At 42.8% G+C, this 27903-nt stretch overlaps 1 protein-coding gene across 1 annotated transcript in view; it reads right to left on the bottom strand.

The window, feature by feature from the left end:
- ZBTB20 (zinc finger and BTB domain containing 20) overlaps nt 1–27903 on the bottom strand; it is a 518279-nt gene that overhangs the window by 118422 nt on the left and 371954 nt on the right. The window contains exon 7 of the mRNA XM_080393607.1: nt 1569–27903. The gene's annotated coding sequence lies outside the window, so the exon portion shown is untranslated. The remainder of the gene's footprint in view (nt 1–1568) is intronic.

Here is a 27903-nt window from a genome sequence, read left to right as displayed (position 1 = left end):
TGGAAATGCAAAGCTCCTGGGCTATCTGCAGCGAAGGTACCTGGGCTGAGAACAGGGGACTTGAGGCCACGATGACACACACACACCCCCCCCTTCTGCTGGGGAAGCTGTGCCCACCACAGCTTTGGAGAGGGAAGAGCCCTGGCTAACAGACCTGGAGGGGTAGGAAGCCCCCAGTCTAGGTACTGGTCCGAACACAAAACTGCGTTTGAACTGGTGGTTTCACTTGTGGTGGCCAGTTTCCCTTCACTTTTCCAAGGGACGGGCTGTATCCTGCAGGACTTTCTGCCACTGTAGGGTAGCGACATTCCTAAAGCGGCACAGGCAGAGCCCAGGGATGGGTTTCCCTCCCTTCATCCTATGAGGAGATGTAAACGGACTAATTCTCCATATACACTTACACAATGCATAGATGTTGGTTTAAAAACAGTGCCACAGATACAGATGCAATACCTACGTAGCTGTAACAGATGACCTCTTCTGAGGGAAGCCTGCAGCATGAATATAAAAATCAAGGTATTGTAGTAAGAATGCCCTGCCTGCAGAAACAATCCTCGTAACTCTGTAATAATTTGATCCAGCCCTGTATATTGTGCATTTATGATTTTTTCTTTTTTTTGGGGGGTGGTGGTGGTGGTGGTAGTTATAATATACAGCTTCCTCTCTTGTTTTCTGCACCACTGCTATATAATGCAGTTTTTAGATTGGTAATTTGTCAAAGCCAGGAAAACACAAATCAATAAAGGAAGGAAGGCAGAATTTGGCTAAAGAAAGCACTTCCTTAAGCTACTGAATTTGCAACAGTACATATTCTCAAACATCCTAACCATTGTACAGGAGACACTGTCGAGAAGATAATCCTGTATGGTATATACTATACGCAATAAAATTCCAATCTAAACATCTCCTTAAATGTGATGCATTATTCCCTTCTACATTACGTGTACCTTTTCCACATACAAATAGACAAAGAGTGTATGTATAAGAAATACATGCAGAAGAACAAAAAATCTACAGTGAAGGAGGTCTGTCCTGAAATCCTCGATTTGGAGCTCGATTAAAGAACTAGACTCAGGAGGTGAAATGGAGCCATTTGAGAGAGGGTCCCACCAAACAGGAGGAACAAGCAAACAAACAAACAAACAAAAAAATCCCTGAGCTCCGACTAATCATTTGAGCTGCCAATGAGAGGTGACTTTTAGACAGATGGTCAGGGAAAAGCTGGGTCCGTGGACACAGACGTTAGTGCCCCATCTGTATTTTAGGATCGTAGCTTCAACAAGCCATTACCAACTTTTTTTCTAAGTGACAGAAAGTGAAAGATTTCTGTTCCCACTCATTTATTTCTTTTCTACCGAAACCACCCCATTTCCCTCTCCCCTCCTCCCTCCCCCGGTAAGAATTTGTTGTTTGATTTTTTTTTAAGTAAACAGAAACTGTTTGCAGTATAACTTTTATGCCAAAAAAAAAAAAAAAAAAAAAAAAGGCTAGGTAAGTTGGCAAAACAGCGATTGGTTTTAAAGAGAGAGTTTTTAAAAAGGGAGAAAAGAACGACATATCAAACTCACTTGGTCTCGTCCCCCTTCCATTCTTGTTCTTAATAATTCCAAATTATAATTTGGAGGTAAGGGAACTGCATTTCCTTTCAATCTATTTTGTGGCTGCCACACATTCTGTGCTTTGCTTCTCCCTCTTTCTTTCGGGGGGGGGGGGGGGGGGAGAGAAAAAAATCCCTAATAAAAATAGAAAAACATATCTCAGGCGTTAAGCTCGCTCTCCCCCTTCCTTTGTAAAGAACTCTTTGTTCTCTAGTGAAAATGCTGAAAAAAATCCCCGGGCTCCCTGAAACAAGTGCAAAACACTTAGAGGCTTTTGGGCTGGCGAGGAGCCAGAAACCCTCCCGCTGTCTGGTTAGGAAGAGAGGAAAGAGAGAGAGAGGAGAGAGAGAGGGAAAAAATTGGAGCTTCCTTTAATAGACATAGGAAGCAGGTCCTTTTTTTTTCTTTTTTTTTTTTTTTTTTCTTTTTTCCTTTTTTTTCAAAACTGGCGGTCAAGCGTTAAGTAACTCCCTGCCTAAATCCACCTGCTGGAAATGAACTTGGGTAACCCCCCCAGGGGTGCACAAAGAGGAGACACAGTAACACACTCCCGGCTCCTCTCCCACCCGCCCCCTCCCCGCTGCCCTGCTTCCATTCTCCCTGCTCCCAGCACACAAATGCCCACGGCTCGCGCTCCCCCTGCCACCACCAACCAACGTACCAAAATAAACGCTCCGTCTCCTTACAGAGCTGAAGGGGGGGGGGGGGGGGGGGGGAGGAGGGGGGAAAAAAAAAAAGGGGGGGAAAGAAAAAAAAAAGCTTTTTTCCATCTCGGTTGCGACAGTGATAAGGGGTAGGGAACATCTCATACCTGGTGTGAATGCTAATCAGCCAGGAGTTCTCCTTTTTTCCCAAGACAGGGAACTGTTTCCTTCCAAATTTATTAGAACCTCCTCCACTGCCTCTTTGAAAAACCTTCTTTGTCACCCTCTTCCCAAGTCCTGATACTTCTTTAAAAAAAAAAAAAAAATGGCTTCGGAGCTCCTTCTATTCTTGATATTGATTCTCTCTCTCTCTCTCTCTCTCTCTTTCTCCCTCTCTCTTTCTCTCTCCCCCCCCACCCCCCCACCCCTCCTCCTTTCTCCTGTCTCTGTCTCTTCTGAGTGGTCTATTGATAAGTCCCTAGAGGCACTGGGTCAGCCTGCCCGTAGGAAACCAGACACAATGCACAAATCTCCGAGTGCCATTCTGCCATCAGCAAGCAGACCACGTTTAGGAGAGAGGAAAAAAAAACCACACACACACACACACACACACACACACACAGTAGAGCAAAAGACAGAGAGAGAGAGAGAGAGGGAGAGTGTGAGAAAAAGACTGATTGGAACAGGAGGGAGGGAGGGAGGGAGCGAGAGAGCGAGGGAGAGAGAGCGACACTGCCAGTCAGGTTAATCATCCCTACTTTAATTAGCTGTTCGGCTTAGACATAAAACAATTGAATTTGAATGATCTGTCAGTGGGCTCGGCTGAACCAAAGGGGAAATGCGAATATTACAAAAAAGACTGTTGGTGTATTCAGATAAGCTCGCCGGGAAAATCCTCAAAGGATAACTATTAAAACTTACCACCAAACAAAAAGTACGGATTCAAATGGCATTATACAGAGGCCCTCTCCAAAAAGCTGGGAGATCCTTTCCCTCTCTTTTTTTACACACCACCGCAGCTCTCACCGTAATAAACACCCGCGCCTTCCCACAGCCTTCAAAGACTACCTGTCTGGCAGGGTGGGGAAGGCAGCGCAGGTTTGCCTCCCACCTCGGTTCGGTTAAAGCGAGAGCATGCTACCCTTCAGTTGAATTTTCTGGATGGATCACTGGAATGTTAAGATTCTGGAACTACACAAGCTCCGGGAGCACATCCTTGCCATGCGTGTCTGCACAGACACAGACAAATCAAGTACCTGCCGGATACAGATGGAGATGCTGTAAAAAGGCAACGCTGGGTATTGGGATAGAGAAGTCCCAGGCACTGGGGAGGGGGAGAAGTTATACCCCCAAATAGGTGGCATAGCAATCTATTCCTTTTACTTGGGGCTGCAAAACGAAGTGCAGTTCAAATGGATGAATATCCTGGCAATAAGCAGCACAGCGGCAGCGCTGTGTGGCGGGCAAGGCAGAGATTTATGACACTTCTGCGAAGTCAGCTTCGAAAAAGGTGTGGGGCTGGCAGCAGCCCTCCATGGAAGGGAAGGCAGCAGGTAACACGCTGCTGCCAGAAGGAGCTGCCGGCGTGCTCAGCTCCTGGCATCACCTCCCTGCTCTGCCAGAACTTTCCCTTGTCAGATGCTGGGGACCTGCTTTGGGTTTCAGAGCACACGGGCTCGGATGTCCCTTCCTGAGTGACCAGCAGCAAGGGGGTGTGGGGGTGTGCATGAATTTATTGTGTGAGGCAGGTATGTTCTCTGTGTTTTAAATATATTCTCTGTATTTCGTATAGGGCTGCAGCTACAGCAGTAAATCCATAATTCCTGATCAGCTCCATGAACATCTGCTGGATATAAACTTTTAAATGGGCACAGCTAACCTGCAAGCGTCGCTCAAAAGCATGGGAGGGAAGTGGAGAAGGGATTCACAGTGCGGCTGGCCACTGGCCTTCGAGGGGGAGCGCTGGGAACCCCCCCCCCCCCTCAGCACTTTGGGTACAACTGCTTAAGGAAAGAACAAACAAAAGACAGACAGAAGCTCTAGCAACTTCTTTATATCAATTTAAACATCTTTTCTACATGCATCTCCAGGCAAAGCTAACACCAGTTTTTAGGTGTTCCGCTGTTAATAGAGAGGTTGACGGGAAGTATCAATATTAATTGCACCTTCTATTCCCCTCTGCTACGGGAAAAGTTGGGTTCCTGCCCTTTTCCACCTTTTGAAACTCCACGTGCTGGGTGGCTGTGTCCCATCTGCCCACCAGCCCGCTGGGGCCCATTGACTCAGCACAGATTACAGGAAGAACTAACCAGGGTCAATGGGAGAGGGATGCACCGCAGAAGTAAATGGGACACTGGACTTAACGAGGTCTGTTAAATGCTATTTATGAGGCGTCTCCTCAGCCTCCCCCAAAATACAAATTGCTCCCATTTGAAATATTATGGGATTATGGGAGGTAAGACGCTACCAAAGAATGGAAAAGGATATTGCAGAGAAATAACAGTGCCATCAAAGGCCTCAAGTTCTTTCCAGATGAGGAGATTTTGTAGAGCACAGTGACACAGACAAGTAGTTTTCTCTTCCCTGGGTCAGCACCAAACTAATAATCCAGCAGGGTGCAGAACAGCTCAGGGCTGTGTTTCTAACAAAACAGGCAGAGGACCTGACCACTTGATGCAGGGGTTCAGGGGAAGAAACATTGTGCAGTCATGTAATTACAGGCTACAGTAATGGTACCAGGGGCCCTCAGTAAGGTTGCACAGACAACATTAACTGTGGCATTTCCTGACTTTTTAGCGCTTGACTTAGGAACATTAACATTACAGTAACACATTTTCAATATCATTTCTCAGGGTTTTCTTTTAAAGCCAATTTAAAAATGGAATGCCGTTCCACGTTGCTGCTGATGCTGAGGCAGGTTAGCACCTGTGGAGCTGTAATACAGAACTTCACCACTTCAGCCGGCAGCGTCATCAGCAGCACGAGTAAAACGGTGCTTACGAGGTGATCAACCACCACAAGACTGTGAGGATACTTTGTTCAGGGGTTTCACAGTGTCTTCCTGACAATGGAAATGCTGACACTTCAGGAGCCCTAGAGCGAGTTTTGAGGAGCAGAGCAAAGTGCACTGGCATGGGAAGAGACCCTTTGGTCCCTGGACTCCCAAACCCGCATCTCTTCTGTGGCTGTTGGATTCGCTTCCATCCCCTCCATTCAGTTGACTCCAGGGACTGCTGCTCCTCCTGTTTTCTAGCTTGCTCTCTTGCATGCTATTTCTCCCTCCCTGCACTACTCCTTGTCACAGTCTGTTCCTCATCCCATTGCCCTAAAATGAGCAACCCCTCCAATGCATCTTCGCCTCTGCTCTACCCCAGGCATGGATGGACCTGGAGCGCAGAGGAAAGCAAGCTGCTTAGCATGGTAAATTAGGCCACGTGGTGTTCCAGGGTGTTCCAGGCTGCCTTAACTAGACTACTTCTTGCAAGACTGTTTAAAACTAACTCGGGTATCATAATTTGCAATCCACAGTGTAGACATATCAAAATGTCCTTGTTCTCATTTCCAGTGCTTGCTGCCATAGCAACCCCTGGTCAAAAGGAAATTTCCATTGATATCAGAAGGAGCAGCATTTCACCCAGGTGAGTTTTTACTGTGGCACATACTTTATTAGCATGTGTTCCTGATACGGTGATCCCCAAATCTCCTATAGTGATTAACGTAGAAAGCACTACTGTTAAGTCCTGCTCTCAGGAGGTCCCCTTCTGCTAGAAGCTATGCAAGTCAAAGACCTCCTGATTTCTACCCGAATACCAACCTAGAGCAGACCTGGAGTCTAAATGCAAAAGGCCAAGAGCAGCTCCAAAAAATGCACATCATCTTCCCCTCCTGAGATTTTATCACGGATTTTAATTTAGATACATGATGATGATGATCTCTCTCTTTGCATTGCACCCTCCTGCTTGCTCTTCCTTCATATAAATCATCGCCTGTATCAGGGGGGTTTAGCCAAAGAAGTAAGAATCGAAAGCTCTGTCTAATCAGTTGAATCAAGCCTGCTGTTTGCTGTGGTGAAGGTGATCAGTGCTGCAGCAAGCTTTCAAGCGCACGTGTATGATAGTTACTCTGCAGGAAGAAAGTGTGGCTACAGAACTGGAACAGATCTTTCTGAGAGCTGTACCTGGATTTGCCAGTGGCAAAGGGCAGGACTTAGGAAGAGACACCAGAACTTTTCCTTGCTTTCTGACTTCCACATGTACCGCGTAACAACCAGCCAAAAGCAGGACATAAACCAACAGCAGACTGGGAAAGACCTGGAAATGGCAGAGTACTCGCTCTTTTAATGTATATAAAGTATTCTGCAGCACAACTTGTAACACTCAGTATGGCTGACCATGAGCTGACATTAACAGAAAATCAACAGATCTGGGTGACACAGAGAGGAATTTAGTTCCTTTGCAATGAAGGAGCTCTGTCAACCTGAAAAAATGGCATTTAACTATGTAATCTCAGGATAAGTTGTATAAATATATTCCTCTAGATTTATTGGCTTGTCTTCATAAACAGCTGTGAGTCTGTGCTTTTTGTTCAGAGATGTAAACCAGCACAGCATGTTGGAGAGGGTGAATGAATATATGCTTATCATTCAGCACACCAGAAATCAGAGGAAAAGACTGGAAAGTCCACCTATTACAGAAACCTACCCTTTGCTTATCTTTTTGATATGCAATAATTCCTCACCTGCATCACTATGCTTGGTAGACACCTTTGTATGCTAAGGTGAGAAAGGTACTATGCCTTGCATCTAACCCAGTTCATTTCTGTCCTATGTGCAATTTGATTATCTGGGGCAAAACAAACAAGCTTATTTCCTATTGTACTGATTACCAGAACTAGCCCCGCCACTCCCCAAACTACATCAAATGTCCAGGGCTGGTTCCTAAAGCACCTTTTACTGATACCGTGCAGTTCCCAAGGCAATTTCCTTCAAAGACTTGCTGACAACAGGGAAATGTAAATGGAAATATCACAGGGGCTCCATATTTTTTCTCTCTTAGACAATCCAAATATAATGGCCTATTTTGTGGAAGAGCTTCTCTTTTCTGAAGAATGAAAATGTTGCAAATTAGGCTATGAGAGACATTTCTTTTTTTGTACATTATTGCCAGCAATAAGATGCTGAAAAGTGACCCATGCCCTCACGGGCATCAGTGCAACCCCCATGCTTTCACTGGAAAAGCAACAGTGCAACCTAGGGGAACTCCATAAAAAAAGCATCTGGTTGAGAAGACACAAGAAGAACAAGACACCTGCCTTTCTTCCTCTTCAGCTGCACTGGGTTGAGAAGTAACATTTCAGAAGTGCATTTTCACAATGAATGAAGGCAATCTCATCACTGGTTAAAAAGGAGATAAATGAGGAGGTGACTTCCACAGGTGACATGTTTTCTGCATGTTTACATGGCTGCTTATTGTGAAGGCCTCGGAAGACTTTTAAAGATTGGAAACATTAACTCTCTACCTCACCCTCTACTCTCCATACGACCCATACTGTTGTTCCAGATTGCATCTCTGCTCCAAAATTAAAACTGCTTAAACAGCATCGTGTGTTATATCCAGCCAATTCTACTCTGTTCTGTTATATTATATTCTACGATTTTTGAAAGAAGCCTAAGTATCTCAGGATGTCAGGAGGCTTAATTTTTTCTCGTGCTTTCATGGGAAGACAATTATAACTTTGATTTGAAGAACTTTAAAGCGGACGTCTGTCCCACTTCTGTTCTAAATGCTGACGTGAAACATGCTACGTGTCCCTCTTGCTAACTTCGCTCCTGTCACACATTCACAATTCTTTTTTCCGGCATTTGGAGGCGACAGGTATTGTGCCTCTGCCTCCAGACTTTCTTAGCTAAAGATGTCTTGTTTCTGCAGGCTTTTCCATAGCCTCAGTGCTGAGTAAAAATGGTAATTATTTTAAATATACCTCATTCAGGACAAAACTCTTGTAAGAACAACAGTGTTGCTAGCAGTCTGGGGAGTTTTACAGCCTCAGCACGCCAAAAATGTGAGATCCCCACCAAAATCACCCTACTGAGGGCTTCGGGCTTCTCTTTTTTGCCTCAGGGACAGCTGCAAGGGTCCCTACTCTGCACATACCGCTTTCTCTCTTTGACTTGGATATAAATAGAGTAGGAAACCAATGAGCCAGAGGAGGGTGTAGAGTTCTGCCTCTTCTGCAGCAGATATGATTGTCCATCATGTCCTCGGGCTGGGCAAAGCCGTGAGGAAAGAAGACGCTGATAGGGCTGAGCTCCATCTCCACTCTCTCCACAGACACAGCTGCAGCTTGCGAGGTGGCTGGAACAAGACGGGCTCAGGAAATGAAGAGTAGCGCATCACTCATTTTTCCTGCCTGTTTGCTCCTAATTATCTTGCAATACATTTCACTGGTAGTTTTATCATACAGAAAGACAGAAGATCCTTCTGGTTTCAACACATAATGACTACTTTTAAAATGGCTTGCTATTCATTCTGGGGCAAGTCTCAGTCTCTTCCTCCCTCCCTCAAGTTCACTGCCTTCATTCTGGGTTCATTGGGTTTTTGGGGAGGGGTAGGGTGTCAATTCTCTGATAATGTATTCCGATTAAAGGAAAAGAAGGGACAGCAGAGACAGCTCTCACTTTCTTTTAATGTGGTTGTGGCCACACTGAAGGAAGTGACAACAATCTCAATAATTTCATTTTGGCCAACACAACACCTCTTACAGGCCTGAGCTATGCAACTCCTGTGTAGCCTCTTGTACCAATCAACAGTGCCTCTTCTATACTCGTCTTCCAATATTTCTCTCCAACCTTAGAGAAACAGAGAATTGCTACAGGGCAATGAACTCTCATTTTGCCATTGACATTTCTGCAATCTATCTCCCTCAGTTGGGAGACCCTTTCACAGATCCGGAACCTCACCAGCATAAGGAAGAATTAGTATAATTAAGAATTAGACACAGGGTCTCTAAAATGGGAATCATAACAACGACTAACGTCACAAGAGTGTTTCCAGAATTAATTCATGTAAGTAAAGCACTTAAAAGATAAAAATGTGGGAGCTGCCACATCAGATTAGACCACTACTCCATCTAGTTGAACATCTTGTGTACAACAGAGAGCAGCGATAAAGGCAGGGTAGCAGAACTGGGGTCCCCCCTCTGTGCATAAACAGGGTTCAGTCTAAGCATAGTCAATGACAGTCCTTGGTTACATTATTTTATGGCTCAGGGGACATGTTTAAGCCCCTACAACTCACTGTCACTAAACAAAGTAGTCTTGCAAATAAAGGAAAGGACCAGGCACGGCAGGAGTCTGGTACAGTGGCCGTACAGCTGTACATCCACTCCCAGGCAGGACGGCTTCTGATCAAGCGTTCCTGCTTATCAATGAGAGAACCTAAAACTATTCTATAAATTTCAAGTTTCACAAACACAGCTATTGAAAAGATGTGCAGTAGGATGTAAGTACTTACAAAATGGGTGCACAGAAGGACATACATGCACACACAAACAAGCTGGTTAAAAAAACCAACCTGATCCTCACTAGCTCTGCTTTGAGCAGGGATGAGATGACTTACAGTAGTTCCCTTCTGATTTTTATTATTCCAGGATTCCGTGACTCCACAATTTTCCATTGCAGAGTTCTGTCACTGAACATGAAACAACTTGTAGTAAATATAATTTTTAATGAAAATATTATTAGGGAAGTTTCTTGGATCCAGGATAGAAAATCCAGTTCAAAGCCAGAGAAAGAGGCTGATGAGTAAGGGTGTGATGAGGGAGACCTGGAAGGAAACAGGCTCCCACCCTCCCTCATCACTAGAGGAGTCGTGGCCCTTGAGCCATTAGCTCTACTGAGGTGGGTCTTCTGAAAACTCCGTTTCTTTATGAAAAAGTTTCATGAAGTTCCATTCTCACACTCCCAAATTTCAAACGTTTTCACCACGGGGCACTGCTGTTTCCTGGCCATCTCACCTATAAGACTATGCATTCTGCCAGTACCTGCGGACCTTACATGACTGCTCATGCCCGTTGTGACAAAAGTAATGACAATCTTTCTGTGAAATTTCATTATCTCAGATGGTTTGACAACTTTATTTTCATTCTAACAAATTTTTCACTTTATGAAACAGCCTTATCTGAAAAGTAAATGGATGAGTTTGTCTTCATTTAAAAGTGGAGGTTTAAAATTTGTTTCTACTTTTGTATAATCAGGCCATGTCTGACAGAAACAATCCATACGATGCGAAACCCTGCTGAAAGAAGAGAGCCACAAGGCATTTTTGTGTACGATTCTACTGCATTCTATACTGTACTTCAGGACAGAGTAATGAAAAAGAACAAATTAGAAGATAATCTTTGAAAAAACAAATCCTTCATAACTGACCGAACCATAAATGAGTCTTACATTACTGGGACTGGATAAAGTATCATCAGTGCCGGATTATTACATAAGAATATGTTAGTAATGTAGCAGCAGTCTAGTCTTTTAAGATGTGAAAGAGCGTTATCTAACCTCTCTGCAAAGTTCAGGAAGAGGAGCCATATGTCCAAATAATCATCTTCTTGCTGGTGTTTAATATGTCAGTTTTTTCAAGGGGCCTATTTCAAGTTTAAAAAAAAAAAAAAGGTGTGAAATGCATTTCGATTTTTTTTTTTTTTTTTTTTTGGCAAAAGCAGCTCATTTTCAAGCTTGCAAGGCAACAAGAAAAACAAAATCAAATGTCAAGTAGATTTGCTCTTTGTTGTAATTAATACGCAAGCATTCACTTGTAGATGGTCCTGAGCCTGAAAACAAGCAGCATCAGTCGTGGTGCTATTAAAGATCAGTAGTTTCCTGGGAATCAAAGGGCCAAGTGTTCAAGGAGTGAAAATCTCCATTCAAATTAATGGCCCTAGGCCAGTTTACATCAGCGAAGGATCTGACCACAAAGGAATGACGACGGGAAGCCCAGCGACTGAGGACGAGCCACCTGCTTGCAGCGTTGGGCCCTATGTGGGATGAGACAGCAAAGGAAGGTAGAGCAGGTTACTCCAGAGTGGGAGGTGGGGAATGATTAACTGAAAATAAGGAAATTGCAAAGCCCCACACTGCAGTCTATACATGCATGCTCACTTTCTGGTCAAGGAAGTTACATGAGCTTTCTCTTTGAGTCAGAGTGATGTAGTGGATAAAAAGGCCCTGTCTAGCCAGGGGGATTTCCTGAGGCCATTGCAGACCAGCTCAACATGCTGTTAAGAGGCTCGTTTTCATGAGAGTTTTTGTTGCATTTGAAACACTGGCTCCAGGTCCCCTAGAGCTTTAAGTGCCACATCACAGCACTACAAGCCCAGCGTTGAATGCTTGGCACAGGACCAGGCATCTTCCCTTTCTTCTCTTGGTTTCCTCAAGTCAGCAGGTGGGGCTCCATGGCTCCATCTTGTTTTGATTTGTGGGGGGAATTTTTTTTTTTTTTTGTCTCCACGAAGGTTGAAATAAAAATTTCCAGTTGAGTATTTGCTCTTCTCTTCCTTTCCCCCATGTTGTTTTGTGGAGAGAGAGAGGAAAAAAAATAAAAATAAAAGTATTTTTTATTTCTAAGGGGCTCGCTCTTTTTCCTGAAACAGGAAGCTGGAAACACTTCATCACTGAGGTCTACTGGCCTGAGATCTGCTCATATTTACACCAGGGTGAATCAGTAGCAACTCAGCTGAGGTCACTGGGAGGGCTCTGGCAGGCAGCTCCCCTCCCCAGACGCGGGGTCAGCCCTGCCTCGCCAAGCACTTCTGCAGGACCAGCCCCAGCCCCAGCCCTGTGCCAGGTTGCAGAATGGGTGTAAATGGATGCAGGGCAAAGAAAACGAAAACCTCTACCAACTTTCCCTGTGAGATGGCCATAAAAGTGCTGGAACTCAAATGCTGGAGGGAGGAAGCAGGGGCCAAAGCCAGCACAGCAAAAAGCTCTACCAACAAAAGTGCATGATACCGCCTGGGAGAAGAGAGAACCAGGGCAACATATATTATTTTGTCACTTATTTTCCCCCACGCTCGTGTCCGATGTGTAATTCTCTCCTATCATTTAGGTCACTGCTGGATTTAGCCCTATGGGTTTCAACAATTAATTATTTCCAGTGATAGAACTATTTCATTTTTGAAACTGGTTTGAACGGTAGATTAGTTCTAGATTAAATAATTTAACTACAGATCAGTAGTAGGTGTTTGCTCTATATTAAGTTGGCATATCACTGAGTAGGTATTACTTTTTAACATTTTAATATACTTCATAATTTATAATGCTACATTGTAAACTGGCTGAATAACTATCACCTTAGAACACTACAGCCAACACCTTCAAATCTAATCTCTTCTCCAAAGAGTCTTGTTCAACCTTTTAAATGATCGACTATGGGGAGAAAGGAAGGAATGTAACCACAGAAGACCATGAAAAGAAAGCTGCTTAAGTCTGCGAGCATCACCTCTCAGGTTGTATGACCTTAAGCAAATGCTACGCACCTTGGCTTCCCCATCTCTATGTAACAACGGTACTTAATTAATCGATTGCTATAAAGATCTTGCAGTTCTTTTTAAGCTGCTTTTCAGCAGCCTACTAGACGCAGATATTTCAAATGATTTCTCAGAAAAACCTCTTAAAATCATCCTTAAATGAGAAGATATTTGTGCTCAGGCATTCTGTTAAATCACAAAGTGATTCACCCTGTGCCTCAGTTTCCTCTGCAGCTGAGTGCTGAAAATATGACCTCCCTACTTCACAGGGAAAGTTAAGTCATTAACAATTTCATAGTAATTGCAAATCCTGGGGCAGAAAGTCTTGGAGAATGCAGTAACATTAGATACTATGGATAACTGAGGCAGAAGAGGCCCAGAGCTCACAACTTAAAAAGCTTTGAGGTTCACCATATCAGAACCAAAAGGATCTGAAGTCACTCCTGTGCAGAGCAGCAGCGCCTGGGAGGAGGGAGGATGTGTTGTGCTCCGCTGCCAGGGGAGAGAGAAGGGCTTCAGACCGCTCCCTCCCGTGCCACTTCTCCTCCACAGCAGCAACCACAGGCTGCTTCTGCTCTGCTGGAAACGGGGCGCCACGCCGAAGGGTGCTTTCCAAAAGGGAAAGCAAGAGTGAGAAGAAAAGGTGCATGGAGAAGGGATGAAGGAAGGGCATGTTTTCAGAGGATGAAAAACTGCCAAACATTCAGAAGTGGCAAAGCGACTTTACAGAAAAGAACACTGGTGATAACGTGAACTAAATGGGCTGCTCAAGGGTCACACTTCAGTTCAGCCGATGAACGGTGAGGAACGATCCGCCTGGGTTACAGAAGCGTGCAGCTGGCTAGCTGCACTCAATACAGCCTTCGCCTCCCTGCACTGCTCAGATGGGGACAGACCCAAATCAAGGCACCGGAGGTCACTTCTGGTACACAGCAGAAAAACTTGTCCTCCCACGTCTTACTATTACGAGGTCGGAAAGGCTGCAGATGGAGAACTGAGCAGTCGAGAAGATACAGTGTACATTATGGAAATAAACGGGAAGCATAGTTAAAGGTTAGCAAGTCTTTTCCCCTCCAGCTGCCGTTGACATGGATGACGCCCGTTCTTGCACTGGCAAAGGGAAAGAAAAGATGAGCTAATGTCACTTTTCTTTCTCTAGATTCTCAGATTTGATGACTAACAGCTACAACATTTCACTAAGAAAAAGGCCTATTTTTTACTTAAAAGCACAAAATGTATACAGAGAAAGTAATTTTCAAGGTTAGAGGGCTGTTTTGACATTTAAGAAATACTGCAACAGATTTTGGCTTTAAAAATCGTAAACCAGAACTACTTCCTGACCTGAGAGACGATCTGCCAAATTTCTAACTGACCACAGGCTTTTCAGGGTAAACTAGAATTATCAGATACATCATGTTATCCAGGGGCACATCTCTGTGATTTTAAAATGGAATGCTGATAAACCTTAAAAAAACAGTTTCTGAGACCCTTCGTACGAGTAACACGCAGCCCTTCTCACAGTGACGGAAAAGTCAATCCACTCTTTAATAACCATTTTGGTACAATATTTTGCTCACTACTGGAGAACTCAGTAGCTTAAGCTTAATATACTAAAGAAAAAAAAATGGAGGGAAATAGAAACATTTCAGCACACAGAAGCCAAATAACTCCTTTTATTTTATACCAAGACTTTGATCCTCCTACCAATCCTGTGGCAATACAAACCAATTTCATTTAACGCTGCATCTGACAAGCCAGGCTTCTCTGAGATTGCAAAACTCGGCTAAATCCTCGAGGAAACTGGAATTGGCTGAGGGAAAGGTTCACAAATTGTACGTACATGGAGGTAGCCACACATACATAGGTAGCATAACCTTGCTGTGCAAGCTCAACAAAACTTCGTGCATATATAGTATCAAAGGGTCATGCTGTTGTTAAAGAGGTGCACGAGATTGCATTGCTTCTCCTTGCAGCTTATTTTTCTTACAACCTGTCCTGCCCACCTCCATGGCTCCATTTCTGCAAAGTGGGTTGTAAACCAATTATGCTTAAAACAGAGAGGCTGTATTTTCTGCCTTGCCTCTCATGCCGAAACAGCCAAACCAATTTTGCTGTTTCGATTAGGCAAAAAACTGAAAATTTTCATTGTTTTCTCTCCGTTCTTCTTTTCAGTGACAAAGCCTGACAATTTTCAGCCAACCCCCACGACAGTTCAAGATGCAGTCCTGCAAAGGCAGCTACGCTGAAGAACTCCTGCTGGAGCAGAGCAGGAGCAAAGGGGATGCTGCAGTTTCCATTGCTTCCTAAATGCCCCCTATGTGCACCTGTGCTGTTTAAATGATGCCAACTCTTGTATGGATTATAATGGGAAATACTTTCTAAGATTGCACACTAGGTTTTAGTTTGCTTCTCCTACTTCAGTCAGAGTTGAAATGCAATTGTATTTGACGGTCTGTTGCGATTTTTCTTATAAGTTCTGTTCGTAATAGCAGGAAAGCAGAGAATCTGCCAGCCTGCAACTCTGGTATACTCGAACTGCCCTAAGCCTTACAGGATGTAACTCTTCCTCCAGGGAAGGATTTATCTCCAACAGACTACCCAACTTGCTGACTTCTGCTTTTTAGTAATTCTTCTTCTCTTTTCTCTATCCAGCCGTCTTAACATTATCATCCTCTAGTCAACAAATACTTAAAAATCATACAACCTAAAAGATGACTCAGGAAAGCAAGAACTGATGAGCTCTGACAAAAACATCCATGAACCCAGCACTTCCTGGTGCATGGGATGTATACATACATGAAGGAGAGAGATATACATAACGACACTGCTCAGCATTCGAAATTTTTTAGGTATGAGAAGAGCAAAACACTTAAATGCAATAGTGGAGAAATTTTGGATCAGAAAATTATTTGTGAAGCTGAGGAAGTGATGCAGCTAGCAAAATGAGAAGAGAGTTGTTTCCTTCTAATGCCCAGTTAAAGGCTGGCTCAGGCTGTGGCTCTGGTTTCGGCAGGGATACAAGGACGGCTTCTTGTGAGAACTGCTGGCAACACCTGACACCTCAAAGGGGAAATGATACAAGGGAAAACAAAACTGATGCCCTTCATGAGCAAGGTGGTCAATATATAGGGCACACCACCAAGGCTTTCAAAAAGCTGAGAAAAGATGAATGACACCCTGCTGTGCCGAGGGGATTTGGTGAGTCAGGTGTCCCTAGCTGGCTAAATTCATGGTTTTTCTTCATGTGAGTCCGTAGTTTAGGTGCACAGATTAAATCTAACTAAATCTGGGGCTACTGCAAATGTGCCTGCAAACGCAGCAAGCTGAAGCCTGTCTCAAGATTACCGTTTCTCAAGGAGCTCAGATCAGCTGTGCTTAGATAATGAAATTATATTTATGTTCCACTGAAATACCAGAACTGAATTCTTAACCTGGGGTTGCTACTGAAAACCTCCTGCATAATGCACAAGGCAGCACCGAGTCTTGCTCTCCCTCCCAGAGTCAGTGGTTCTGCCAAGCTACAAAGAGTGAAACTCGTAAAAGCCCATTTAATTGGGAAAGTGAGACCATAGCACTCTGAACACTGACAAGGAGTGGGCTTGTTGGGTTAGAAAAGCATCTCTACAAAACCTCTGATAATTGAACTCCAGGAGGAACGGTATTCCGGCGAGCTGGGTCATGATTTCTGCTAATATAGAGAGGAAGAAACTGAGGTGCAACAACAGGAGATCAAGTGATTTCCTCAGCATCGGAGGGAGTTTTACAGCTAGGGTTAAAGTGAAAATTCATGTCTCGGTCCCGTTAGCAAACCACAAGCTCATATTGCTTTTACTACAAACAGATTTCCCTTCACCATACTGTACTTTTCTTCTTGCTGACTGTTCAGTATGATCATCCAAAAATACTCCTATTTGTGTTATTTTTCATACACACCACCCTGAAACAAAATTCTGTATGAAAGAAGAGCAGTTTCCTCCAATACAGCTCAACATCCAAACTAAGCAGCAGTAAAATCGTATTTATTCACTGACTGAGGTTTCAAACAGTAAAATGATTGTTACCAAGTTATAGATTGGACCATGCCCTGAATAGGACCCCAGAACAGGTCTTGGGTGACAGCTCTGTCACCCTGACAGCCCTCAGGAGCGCTGAGGAAGAAGGAGGAGTGTACGCACGTTTGTAACTGGGGGCGATACTTGAATCTAGTCAAGCTTCACAGCAGGCAGAACTTGGCCGACTTTGCTTTTGGGAATGAAGTGGGAGACCGAAAGAAGGGAGCAGGGTACCTGAGGCCAGCACGTGTGTGCGAGCAAGGCTCTTCACCTGCAAGCTGCGAGTGCCTGAAATGGCAGTCAGCGAGAGGGACAAGCCGGGAGCTCCCCCATGCACGAGCCGAGTGATCTGAAGGCACGGCTGCTAAACGTCGCCATCTCCTCTTTCTGTGCAAACTCTGGCAAGCCCTGTACCTTTCTCTGTGTCTTGTTTTCATGTTTGAATGTGTGATACTCCAATGAAATATAAATACCAATATTTGATTAACTCCCAGCTACAAAGCTTAGTTCCTTAAAGTCTAGTACAGATCTTTGAAATCCTATATAAATATGAATTCTTTTATTTTTATAGCATTACATTAACAACTGTACAGTGGATGTCAATGAATTAAATAATCTCTGTCTATATTTGCTTATACCTTTCTGAAACTGTTACCTTTTCAGCAGATATTTCTCATTCCTTGTCTCAATCCAGAAATGACATTTTTGGTAAAGCTTTGCAAAAACCCATTCAGCTGTTTTTGAGTCATCCAAGTATGTAAAAAACAGTTTCCAGCTGTTAAGTTTTCCATAAGCCCTTTTTTCTTAAACATGCTTGTATAATTATAACACAGCTTTGTTTTAAAACATCAAACTTGACACGTACATAGTCCTGAAAGAGAAGTAGCGGCACTGCCATGTTTGAAACCATTTGGTTTTGTAATAACAAGGTTATTACCATATTAAAATATCTTTCTTTTCTTAAAGATTCTCCCAGACACTGAGCTACAGTTTTCTAACTGTAAACACTCAGTTGTGTAAATGACCAGTGAAAAAAAACCAACAAACCAAGGAAAAACAGACACTGCTGTGGCAATCTGTGACTGAGCTGTCACAGGGAGGACTGGGGACACTGTTTGCACTGGGAGCAGGCTCAGACCTGCCTACAGCGCTCTGTGTATGCACGGGAACTCTGAGGAGCTAAAGCTCTAGCCTGGGGTTTTCCCAAGACCCAGCTCAGCTCCATGCACTCTGTGCAGTGAGACTGGCCACAAGCCCCCAGCCTGCCTGCTGGTGGGTGGCTTAAGGTCCCCCTCTCCAAGCCCGGGCTAGTTACCCTGACTTGTAACAGCTGGCAGGCTACTAGCCAGCAGTAAGGTCAGATAATGTGTAGGTGGCATGGCCCGCTCTCAAGATCATGCTTCAACTACTAGTACAGACCTACAATTATGTACTCGCTAAAAAAGTAGGAACTGGCACTTAAGGTGGGACAGGGACAGCCGTATCCTTCCCCCTTCCCCACAACACGTGGTGCTCCACTGTGATGGCTGTAGCTTTCCATAAAGATTCTGAATTCAGTTTGGTGTTGCATACTTCTACAATTGTAATTATTGCATCTTTGCATTTCGGTATAGAATGACATCAAATCAGACTGGAGATGATTCCTCACTTACGTTCTGCATAGCTAGAAATGCACTGACACAACACCAAGCAGATAAGAATCAGCCACCTACTTAACTTAAACACTTGGTTTAATCTGGAGTATTTCAGTGTTGTAAGTGTTGGTTTTGAGAATATTAATGGTGGCTGAAGCAGGAGCTGTACCCTGACCGATTATTGGATTACATGCGTTTCACTCTCAGAACTATTGTTTTATATGATGACGTAACAGCATACATCGCTTTTTTGCCTTGCATGAACCACTGGCCTCAGCGAGAACTCTTCTGTCAGGCCGAGGAACTCTGCCTAAAGATGCAACATTCATGCAAAAGGAAAGTCATGGCATGTGTGGATTTCTGCATGAGGCTCAACTGTGCTGATTTGTACAGACAAGAAGAGACTCCATAGCCGTTTCTCATTCAAAGTAAATAGCTGTGCCTCCTGCTCCTGCCTTTCCTGGGACATATCCTCCTGCTGTGCAGGTGTGAGTCCACAGAAACTATCAATGTCAGTGACATGACACTGAATCTGAGAAGACAGTCTGACTCATCTGATCACAAAAGACACAACTCTGATGGGCTTTCACATAGAAAACTGTGCGCGTGCATGCATACACTCCTCCTTACCTTACACTATCTGTGCTTGTATCAGTACACCTATAACTCAAGTTGTATATGTCCATTACTTTGAGCCGTTTTCTGAGTGTGTTTCAAACCACCTCAAACACACAGGTGGTGCTCAGCAAACAAAATGTCACTGGAATGCAATTACAGGGAAAAAACTCAGCAGTTCCTGCCCATCACACTGTCTTCTCTCTACTATCTGCCTCAGCAAGCCCACAGCGAGGGATCCTACAATAATCCTAAGATCCACAGCGAGGGACCCTATTGTAAGCAAGGGGCAGAGGTAAGGTTGCTGTGGGAACCTTAACTCTGAATTTCCTGAGTTCAGGGAGATTAAAATCTCAGCCTTCACATCTCATTAGCATACTTTTTGTGCGTAGAGACCACGGCCTAGGCAAGTGTATTGTTTCTGAAGGAAAAGGTATACTATTGGGTAAATAGGTGTCTGTGCACACTTTGGCAACTCCAAGCTACGTAATTAATTCAGTTCTAATGAATGCTACTGGATTTTGAAATCCATCAATATAATAATGAAGTGGCAAAAGCAACAGCTAAAATTTAAACAAGCTCTAAGTTATGCTGTATGCTCTACTATTCTGAGCATCAGTGTCGAGACAAAAGAAAAGTAAGAGTTTGCCATTTCCTAGTTGTTAATAATCAAGAGAAAATCTGCCAAACTCTTCAAGGGCTCTGTCTGTCTGGACCAGGTAGATGCTGCAATACACAAAGGACTTCACACACAGAGAAAGAAAGTGTTCACGGACAATGATGCAGCGTTCTTAATTAAGATTTTCATTACTGATACATACATTAAGGTTTTGCTAATGCAAGTGCCCAAGCACTCTCATGTGCAGGTAGATGTCTCTGATTCTATCTCTAGAAAGCCTTTCGCAAATCTTCGTGAACATTCACCAGCTAAGGCTCAAAATCAGCTCACCTGCCCTTTGCTATAATGACAATGAAAAATAATAATAAAAAAAACCCCACCCGGTATTTTATTTGCCTGCCAGATGAGAACTTAGCACTTTGCAGACATGAGAATGAATAGGTTCTTCTGCGAGGCTGTGCTACAGCGTATTGAAACTGATTCTGATCTCACTTACACCTGTTTGATGTTGATGTAACTTCAGGAGCTTCAATAGCATGAGTGCAGCAATTGTTGAAGGAAAAAATAATGAAAGAGACACGTAGGTAAATGGAAAATGGGATAAAACACAACATGAGTTTGCCAAAGGTAGACTGTAGTAGACTAACCTGATAACTTTCTTTGATAAGGTAACTGATTATCCAGACAAAGGAAAGGCAGTGAATTTAATCTATCAGTACAGCATGTGATACCATATCACACGGGAAATTATGAGTTAAGATGAAGACTTGCAAAAGGACTGCAAGGGGAGCAAATGCTTACCTGAAAGGGAGACGGGGTAGTGGTGAAAAACTACCTGTAGTTTTACCTGTATTGGTAATTAATTTATTGGTATTTCTATTAAATTGGTATTAAATTATTGGGCAAGGTGAAGGCTCTATTTCCACAAGTGTTTAGTTAAGCAACAAAGCATTTTCTAACTAATAAGATCTGGGGGGAGTGGGTAATGTCTCTTTACGAGGCCCCTCAAAGGGAGGAGGCGTAGGGTAGGAAAAAGTGGAAGCATGCTTAACAGCTATGGAAGGATCAATCAGCTTCAATAAATTCCTCATTAACAATATTTGGGCTTCATTCGCTTGTAATGTTTCCATGTTATTTCTAAGGTTCTGTCCTTTGGGAAGTTCAACGATGTTACAACCTTCTCAGCAGTGTACTTGTACAGTTGAATTAAATACCTGGTTCACTTTCGTGCTTTTAAAATATTCTTACTGCCCAAACAGGATGCCCATTCATCTACAAATCTGCTTGCTGAATGCCTTCGGTCTCGTTTGAAAGCTGGGCCCTGCCTCCCAACAAAATGCTGCTGGAATAAGATGCGGAGGAGAAACGCTTGGTGAACAGAAAGATTTGCAAAAGCATTGCTCCTCCCTAAATGTGTTACCTGCTTCTCTTGATCTAGTCAGGCTATGACATTTTGTGAATCTCTGGGCTGACTGACCACTAGCAATGCAACAAGGTTGCACTGGCATGCTCCATGGACCAGGATGATGTGCATCAAACCTTCCAGGATGGAAGGTGAAGACAGTCCCACAGAACTCACAGTGGAAGGTATGAATGTGAGATCAATTTGCAGGCTCCAAAAGAAATGATCTGTCAGCATATTTTCAACAAGTTAAGAACAAACCCTAGGATTTTTGACAATCTTCCCTGAGGCATGGCTCAGTCTACAGGTAATTCAATGACAAAAAATGTTACCTTTCCATTCAAGTTCCCTGGGAGAAAAGCTGCATTTTTGTTATAGTCTTCTGTGGCAAAATGTAATTATTTAGTGTCATAACGTGACCACGCTAGGCATGCATAGTCATTCACACAAGAAATTTTCACTAAACCCCCCAAAACTGAAGCATTTGTAAAGTGCAAAAATTGAAAAACAGTTTCTGAAACACATCGTTCTTTGGGGTTGGTTATATGCTGATCACACTTATAAGGTCTCCGTCACAACCTTCAGTGCCTATTGCAGAGTATCCAGAATGTAACATATTAATTTTTATCTTTTATGTAAAAGTAGATTTACTGCAAAAAGTGAAATTCAATTAATCCCTTTTACAGACATCCAGGATAAGTGAACACAGATGAATATGAAATTTAAACACACATCCAGATCCAAATGTTGCAACTGCATCTTACTTTGGTGATTGGGTGAAGCATGAATACCTTTAAATTGTATGCTATTTGAAGTTGGTATTCCAATTTTGTCTCTGAAAAATCAAACTGTTTAGCATACGCTTAAGAAGCTAAAACACTAGAAAACAGCATTCAGAAAACTGATACAGCCATTCCATTAAACTTAAAACTCAATGTGATGGAATGAGAAAGAGCGAGATCTATTGAGATCTGAAAGCTCTTGGTGGTGTGTAAAACTCTAATGTTTTAGCTATGCAAACATATGAAATGAAAATATTACCAGGGGGTGGGGTGGGGAATGAATCTGTGAACCATATTCAGCATGGTATTATTCAAAATGATGGAAAGAAGTTGCAGTGAACAAGAACTTCAGAGGAAGAAAACGCTTTTTCTTACTACACTGTCAGTTTTTTTATGCCTAAGAGTTCCCATTCCCACCAAGTGGTATAACAGCCTTCTTGAAGCATGAGACCTGAAGGCTAATCACATATGTTTTGACATGTACACCTGTGTAACGGCACATGGCTGAACTCCACGGCAGATGGCTTTCATTTCTTTTTTAAGCGGGAGAGATGGAGAAAAAAAGGCGATGGAGGAGATATTCCTACGAGCTCATGTTTGATCATGGTGTCCCACATTCAGCACGCATATGGAGATGTGGTCTGGTATTTAGACATCCTGAGTATTCGCATCTTGCTGCCTGTTTCAATAGTCAAATTTATGATCTTTTGATCAAGAGGTGACTTCTGGGAAACTGCCTATTTCTGCATCTCTAGTTTTATAGTAGCCAATCCTCCAGCGCTACTTGCTCTTGGTACCGTTTTTACCTTATCTGGGGTGTACATTTTGTGGAGACAGGTATATGGCATTATGTTAAAGCAGAGTGCATTCAAGAGGATTCCTGCATAAGGAGGAATTTAAGAGGATTCCTGCATAAGGAGGAGGACTGTGTGCACATTTCAGAAAAGAGACAGAGATGTTTGGTTTTGTAACTGTAGAATAGCAACGTGCTTGCCAAAGTTGGAAGATAATTTACCGTACCTGCAAAGGGAATATTCTGAAAAACTCTGCTGCACTCTGTAGTTGTGCTATTTTGCGCAGTGATTTCAGACCTAACAAGCTGGACTGTCTTAATATTTTGATGGTTGGTGTTCAAGCTGCTATAGGAAATGCTGCTGCTGATTTAGCAAGGTGGTCTTTTCTATCTAAACATATTACATTATGCCAGTGTGGGGTAAAAGTGCACTGAACAATTGCATTTTCTTTCTGTCCCTTTCTTTCTTCTAGCTAAATCTAAAGTACCACACTACCACAACTGTCTAGTTTAAAGTCCATTCTTTTTCCCCTGCTGTGATCTGTTATATTTCAAAAAAAGCTAACACTCAATATATTATATTATGCTAATTAGATGAAAAATAACCTAGAACAAAAAGATCTCAAGTAAGCACAATGGCAGAGAGATGTGACATTTTCAGCTGTCATGCTGACCAATCTTAAATTCAATCTCATCCAACTTCAGTGGCTATCTTGTAGGCATTGCAATTAGAAAGCAGGTTGCATACATGCCTCTGTTGTAATCCACACAGCAACTTCCCAGCTATGGGCAGCCATTATTATTTGTTAAACAAGTTGAACATTAACACTTAAACTAACACTTGAATGAAAAACAAGCATCAAATTTTGCTCCCCCCCCCCTTTTTTTTTTTAACCTGGCTATTTCTCTGGTGTTCTGGAAATTGGGTCTATTTCTATTAAAGATGTTTTAGAGCAAACCCATGAACTTTGTCAGATTTGTTTTAAATATTTTTTCCCCATGTAAACCTACTGCTTAAGTCCATTTGACTGTTATGTCTTCAGATAAAGAATAAAGCTTGTGGCACTTGTTCAAGAACATTCATCTTGAGGTGCATTCCCGGTTATACAGTTTGATTTCTATAAACACATCAGAACAGAATTTCTGCTCCACTGCTATTTTGAGCCTGTTTCACCATTTCTCTCATTTGCAAATGCCAAATAAAGGGCCTCTGCCCATGTTGTTTCCCTTTTTGGAACATTCCCTTCTTTCAGGAGATACATAAAAGCTGGGGAAATAATATCCCTTTCCTGTCTCTGCTGCGTAGGTGACCATTCCCTTCCAAGAACTTATTTTCAGAAGCAGATCAACTGATTCTTCTGGATAATTTGCGTGTCTATCTATTACATTAATTATGATAATTCTTGAAAAATGCTAACTCTTGAAAGCTGTTGTAAACATAAGGCTTATTACATCTAGACTTCTTTGGCATTTTGCAAATGTTCATTTTTGATTCATAAATAAGCTTGACCTGGAGGTTATTATCCTCCTCTGAAGTAATGGAGAGCTTCTTAAGAAACCTGAGAAGAGAAAAGACACCTCTCCTCCCTGTTCCTGATGTAGCAATCACTATTGTTGTTCCTCATCTGCAAAACAATACTAAACACACTAACCAAATAAAGGGATTCAGAGGGTGCTAATTAGTTGCAATTTCACGATATTGGTTCAGAGTGCTAACAGATGACAGTTTGGTGGTGAACAAGTACCAACAGCAGGGACACATATATAGATATCAAAGACTATTTGAGCATCATCATGTCTGATAAAGTGAATACGTATTCTCAAAAAGTGGCAACTGGCAGGCTGGAATACTGCTGGGTGTCTTTTGACATACAATCACTGACCATATGATGGATGGTTCTCATAACTATGATGAGATCAGTAAGATGCTGCTCAGCTTCCTTTAGGTCATCATTACTTGACCGAATATGTCTTCATGAAGCTGAGGAATAAATGCCACGGTGTTTTTCTTCTTCCCACCCCCCCACCCCCCTCTCTCTCTCTTTTTTTTTTTTTTTTTTTTTTAACAGGATGTCGAATAATAAGGATTAGAACCAGTGCTGAATCTAATAGGAATGATGCTGGAGCTCAGTACAACCCAGTTACATCAGAAAACTATTTCAAGGAAATGGACAGATGTTCATGGAATTAGGTTAACATGTCCTGCAACTTCTTTGTATCTGGATAGCTTTGGTGCATTTCTGATTTGCACTTACCAAAGCTAACAGCAGATAACTTTTCGGTATTGTATGGGTTCAATCTGAATGGGTAGAGCTTTGGAAGTCAAAGAGGTGTCCTACTGTAGCTATTTATTCTACTGTAGACACCTATCTTACTGTAAAGCATCTTAATAGTGTTGATAGTGTTGCACGCTGCTGACAACATGATAGAAAGGCTCCAGACCAGTTGGGTGACTCTGCTTGCATGAAAAGGTCAATTTTTGACAAAGATTCCACCTGCCTCTCTCAAACTACTGAGGATATTCAAGTGCAGCAGAGATTAGTTGTATTCCTCTTAAGGGGGAATATCGTTCTGGGGAGAGATCCATGAAATACTTCCACCTCCAATACCTTGATGCCACATAGTCAGACAGACATGGGTATAACCTCGAGGAGGAGGAGGAAGAAGACTTCTGAATCATTGGCAAGTTGTGGGTAGGGATATGAGAAGAGAGAAAACGAGTGCAAACAATACAAACTTTACACACACAGCTGAATTCAAGTGAGGTTCCTACGGAGCTTGCAAAGTTGGGAACAGAGGAACACAAAGAAGCCCTTGGCTTTGGAATAAGCCTGACTTCAAGAAGCAAGAAAATGTGTGACTTTAGTTTTACAGGTCAAGAAACAAAGATGGACAGATGGGAAATGACTTATGCATGGTCACACTGCACAGCACCGTCAGAGACGGATGGCAGCTCTGGGTTTCCACACACCTCCCTACCACGAAGCCAGCTTGCTGCTTCCACCTAAACTGGTGGAAACACAAACATAGCTCCAGCTTGGACATCTTGTGCTGCAGAGGTACGACAATGATAAACTGGTGCCCATGTGCAAACGTTGAAGGCACAAGGTCCCTGCCAAAGACATAAATGATTTTGCGGCTGCTGCAGAAAGCGTTAACATAAGCGGTGTGTGCTTCACGTCCCTGAGTATCATTAACACGTTTTATCGATATTATGAAGTTCTGCAACAAAACTAATAGGATTTGTCAGGGGCCGTTATGAACCGCCCCTGCTGGATAAATACATAATACATGATGGCAAAGGTCTGATGGGACTTTAATCAATTGCCTTTCTGAGTCAAATGAATGTCACATTAGACGTAAGCCACGTTGCATTCTGTGGGGGCCTCTGCTCCCCTTGTCTCACGGGCCTGACACCGCCACGGGGAGCTATGCATGCGCATAGACTCCTACTTATTTGTAGCAAATCTATCAGAGCAAAACTGGAACAGCTCGTTGTAAATTACAGATTTGGGACACCTTATAATGAAAGGCAAAGGGGAAAAGGAAGAAATATGGGGACACCATAGGCATGATAGGTCAGCTCAAATACATCTCCTTGGTAGCTGGCATCATCATACAGCTTTTCGCTGTATGTCACTGCAGTATATCTTATGTTTCTGCCCAGGGGGATGGGGAGAAGGAGGTGTGCCGTTTCTGCACCACAAAAGTAGTGAGTCAACTTTAAATACTAAAGTCACACATCTCAGGTCTAGTATCAGGAAAAGAAAGCTCTTTGATTGTTTCAGCACGCACCTGAAAAAATTATGAATGTCCACTTGCTCTTTAGTACCCCTTTGAAGAAATTCCAACAATCAAAACAGAACTCAACCATAAATTTGCAGGCTTAGATCCTCTCCCAAATATGAAAGAACTGTTTTTCTTACTGTGCTGTGCTTTTTTTTTTTTTTTTTTTTTTTACATTCCAGGCAGCACTTTAACAGCCATCTACTTTCCTCTTTGAATGGGTAGGAGACATGAATTTAAATTGCAAAATGGAGATCTAAAGTAACACAAAGTCTAGGCATATTTGGACATGGAGTTCTAAACCTAAATTTAAAACCCCTCATTGTTTTTGGCATTCACTGAATAGCTCCAGTTTGGACATCCCAAAACAGTGGCTTAAAATGCTGGTGGACATTTGGAAAACTTTGGTCTTTACTTAACTATAGTAAATATTATGAAGTGGTAGTGCTATATTTCCCTTTATATCGCAACAAGAAGCATCATTGTTTTAAAAACACTAGATTTCACTGCCAATATGTATAAAGGAATCCCAGCAAAACGCAAACTTTTGTTCCAAATACGCAAACCTATCACGCCTCAGAACCTGGCAAAATTAAAACCCAAAGGATAACAAACAAATTCTTCCAAAGGTTCCATCCCTCATCCACCCAAAAAAAGGCAAAAGTAAAACTTTAACCACAAAAATTTTAATTCTTCCTGTTCTAGGCCTTAAAAACACAATTATCTGGATTAGTACAGTATTTTCTTCAGTTCAAAGTCATCAAATTGACAACCTACATGCCAGCAGCCAAACTCACGTGAATGAGACCAGGTGAAAAAAGAACCCTACATGGCATCTTCCATAGAAACCACTAACGGATTTTGAATGCCAACACTGTCATATGTCAAGGGGAATACAGCATATTTAATCTACCCAGATAAGAAGAACAGGTCAGCATTAGGCAGGAAAGCACACAGGACTGGGTAAGGAAGGGTCCCATGCCCCAAGGTCCCATTTCAGCAAGGACAGGTTGAAATGCGTGCTGACTGTTTTCTACACTTGTGTTACGCTTGCCCAGCACAGGATGCCGTCTGCTTTATTCTGAGTCAGAGCACAACAGCGTAACGCCCATCACAACACGTATATACCCAAATATAACAGGAATCTGCCATACTGTCATCCAGAAATGCACATATAAATTCCAGATCAGTCACACAATGTCACTGAACTAAGTCCGAGTCCCAGAAGCTGACACTGCATTAAAATCCTGGACTGCTGCATTAACAGTAAGAGCTCAGCACTGAGTCCTGTGGCCACGGGGAGTAACATGAAAGTTCCAAGGGCTCCGGGCTGGCTCGGATGGAACTCGAACGAACTGTGTAATTCAATGAAAAGTATAAAACATTTGGTATAAAAACTTACACTAGAGACAGGAAATGTTCCTTCAGAGGAAGGCCACAAACTGATCGCGAATGAT

The sequence above is a fragment of the Falco punctatus genome (genome assembly GCF_963210335.1).
Source record: "Falco punctatus genome assembly, chromosome: 6".
In the NCBI taxonomy this organism is placed as follows: domain Eukaryota; kingdom Metazoa; phylum Chordata; class Aves; order Falconiformes; family Falconidae; genus Falco; species Falco punctatus.
The sequence above is the reverse complement of the archived record's forward strand: the minus strand, read 5'-3'. Positions and strand labels throughout refer to the sequence as shown.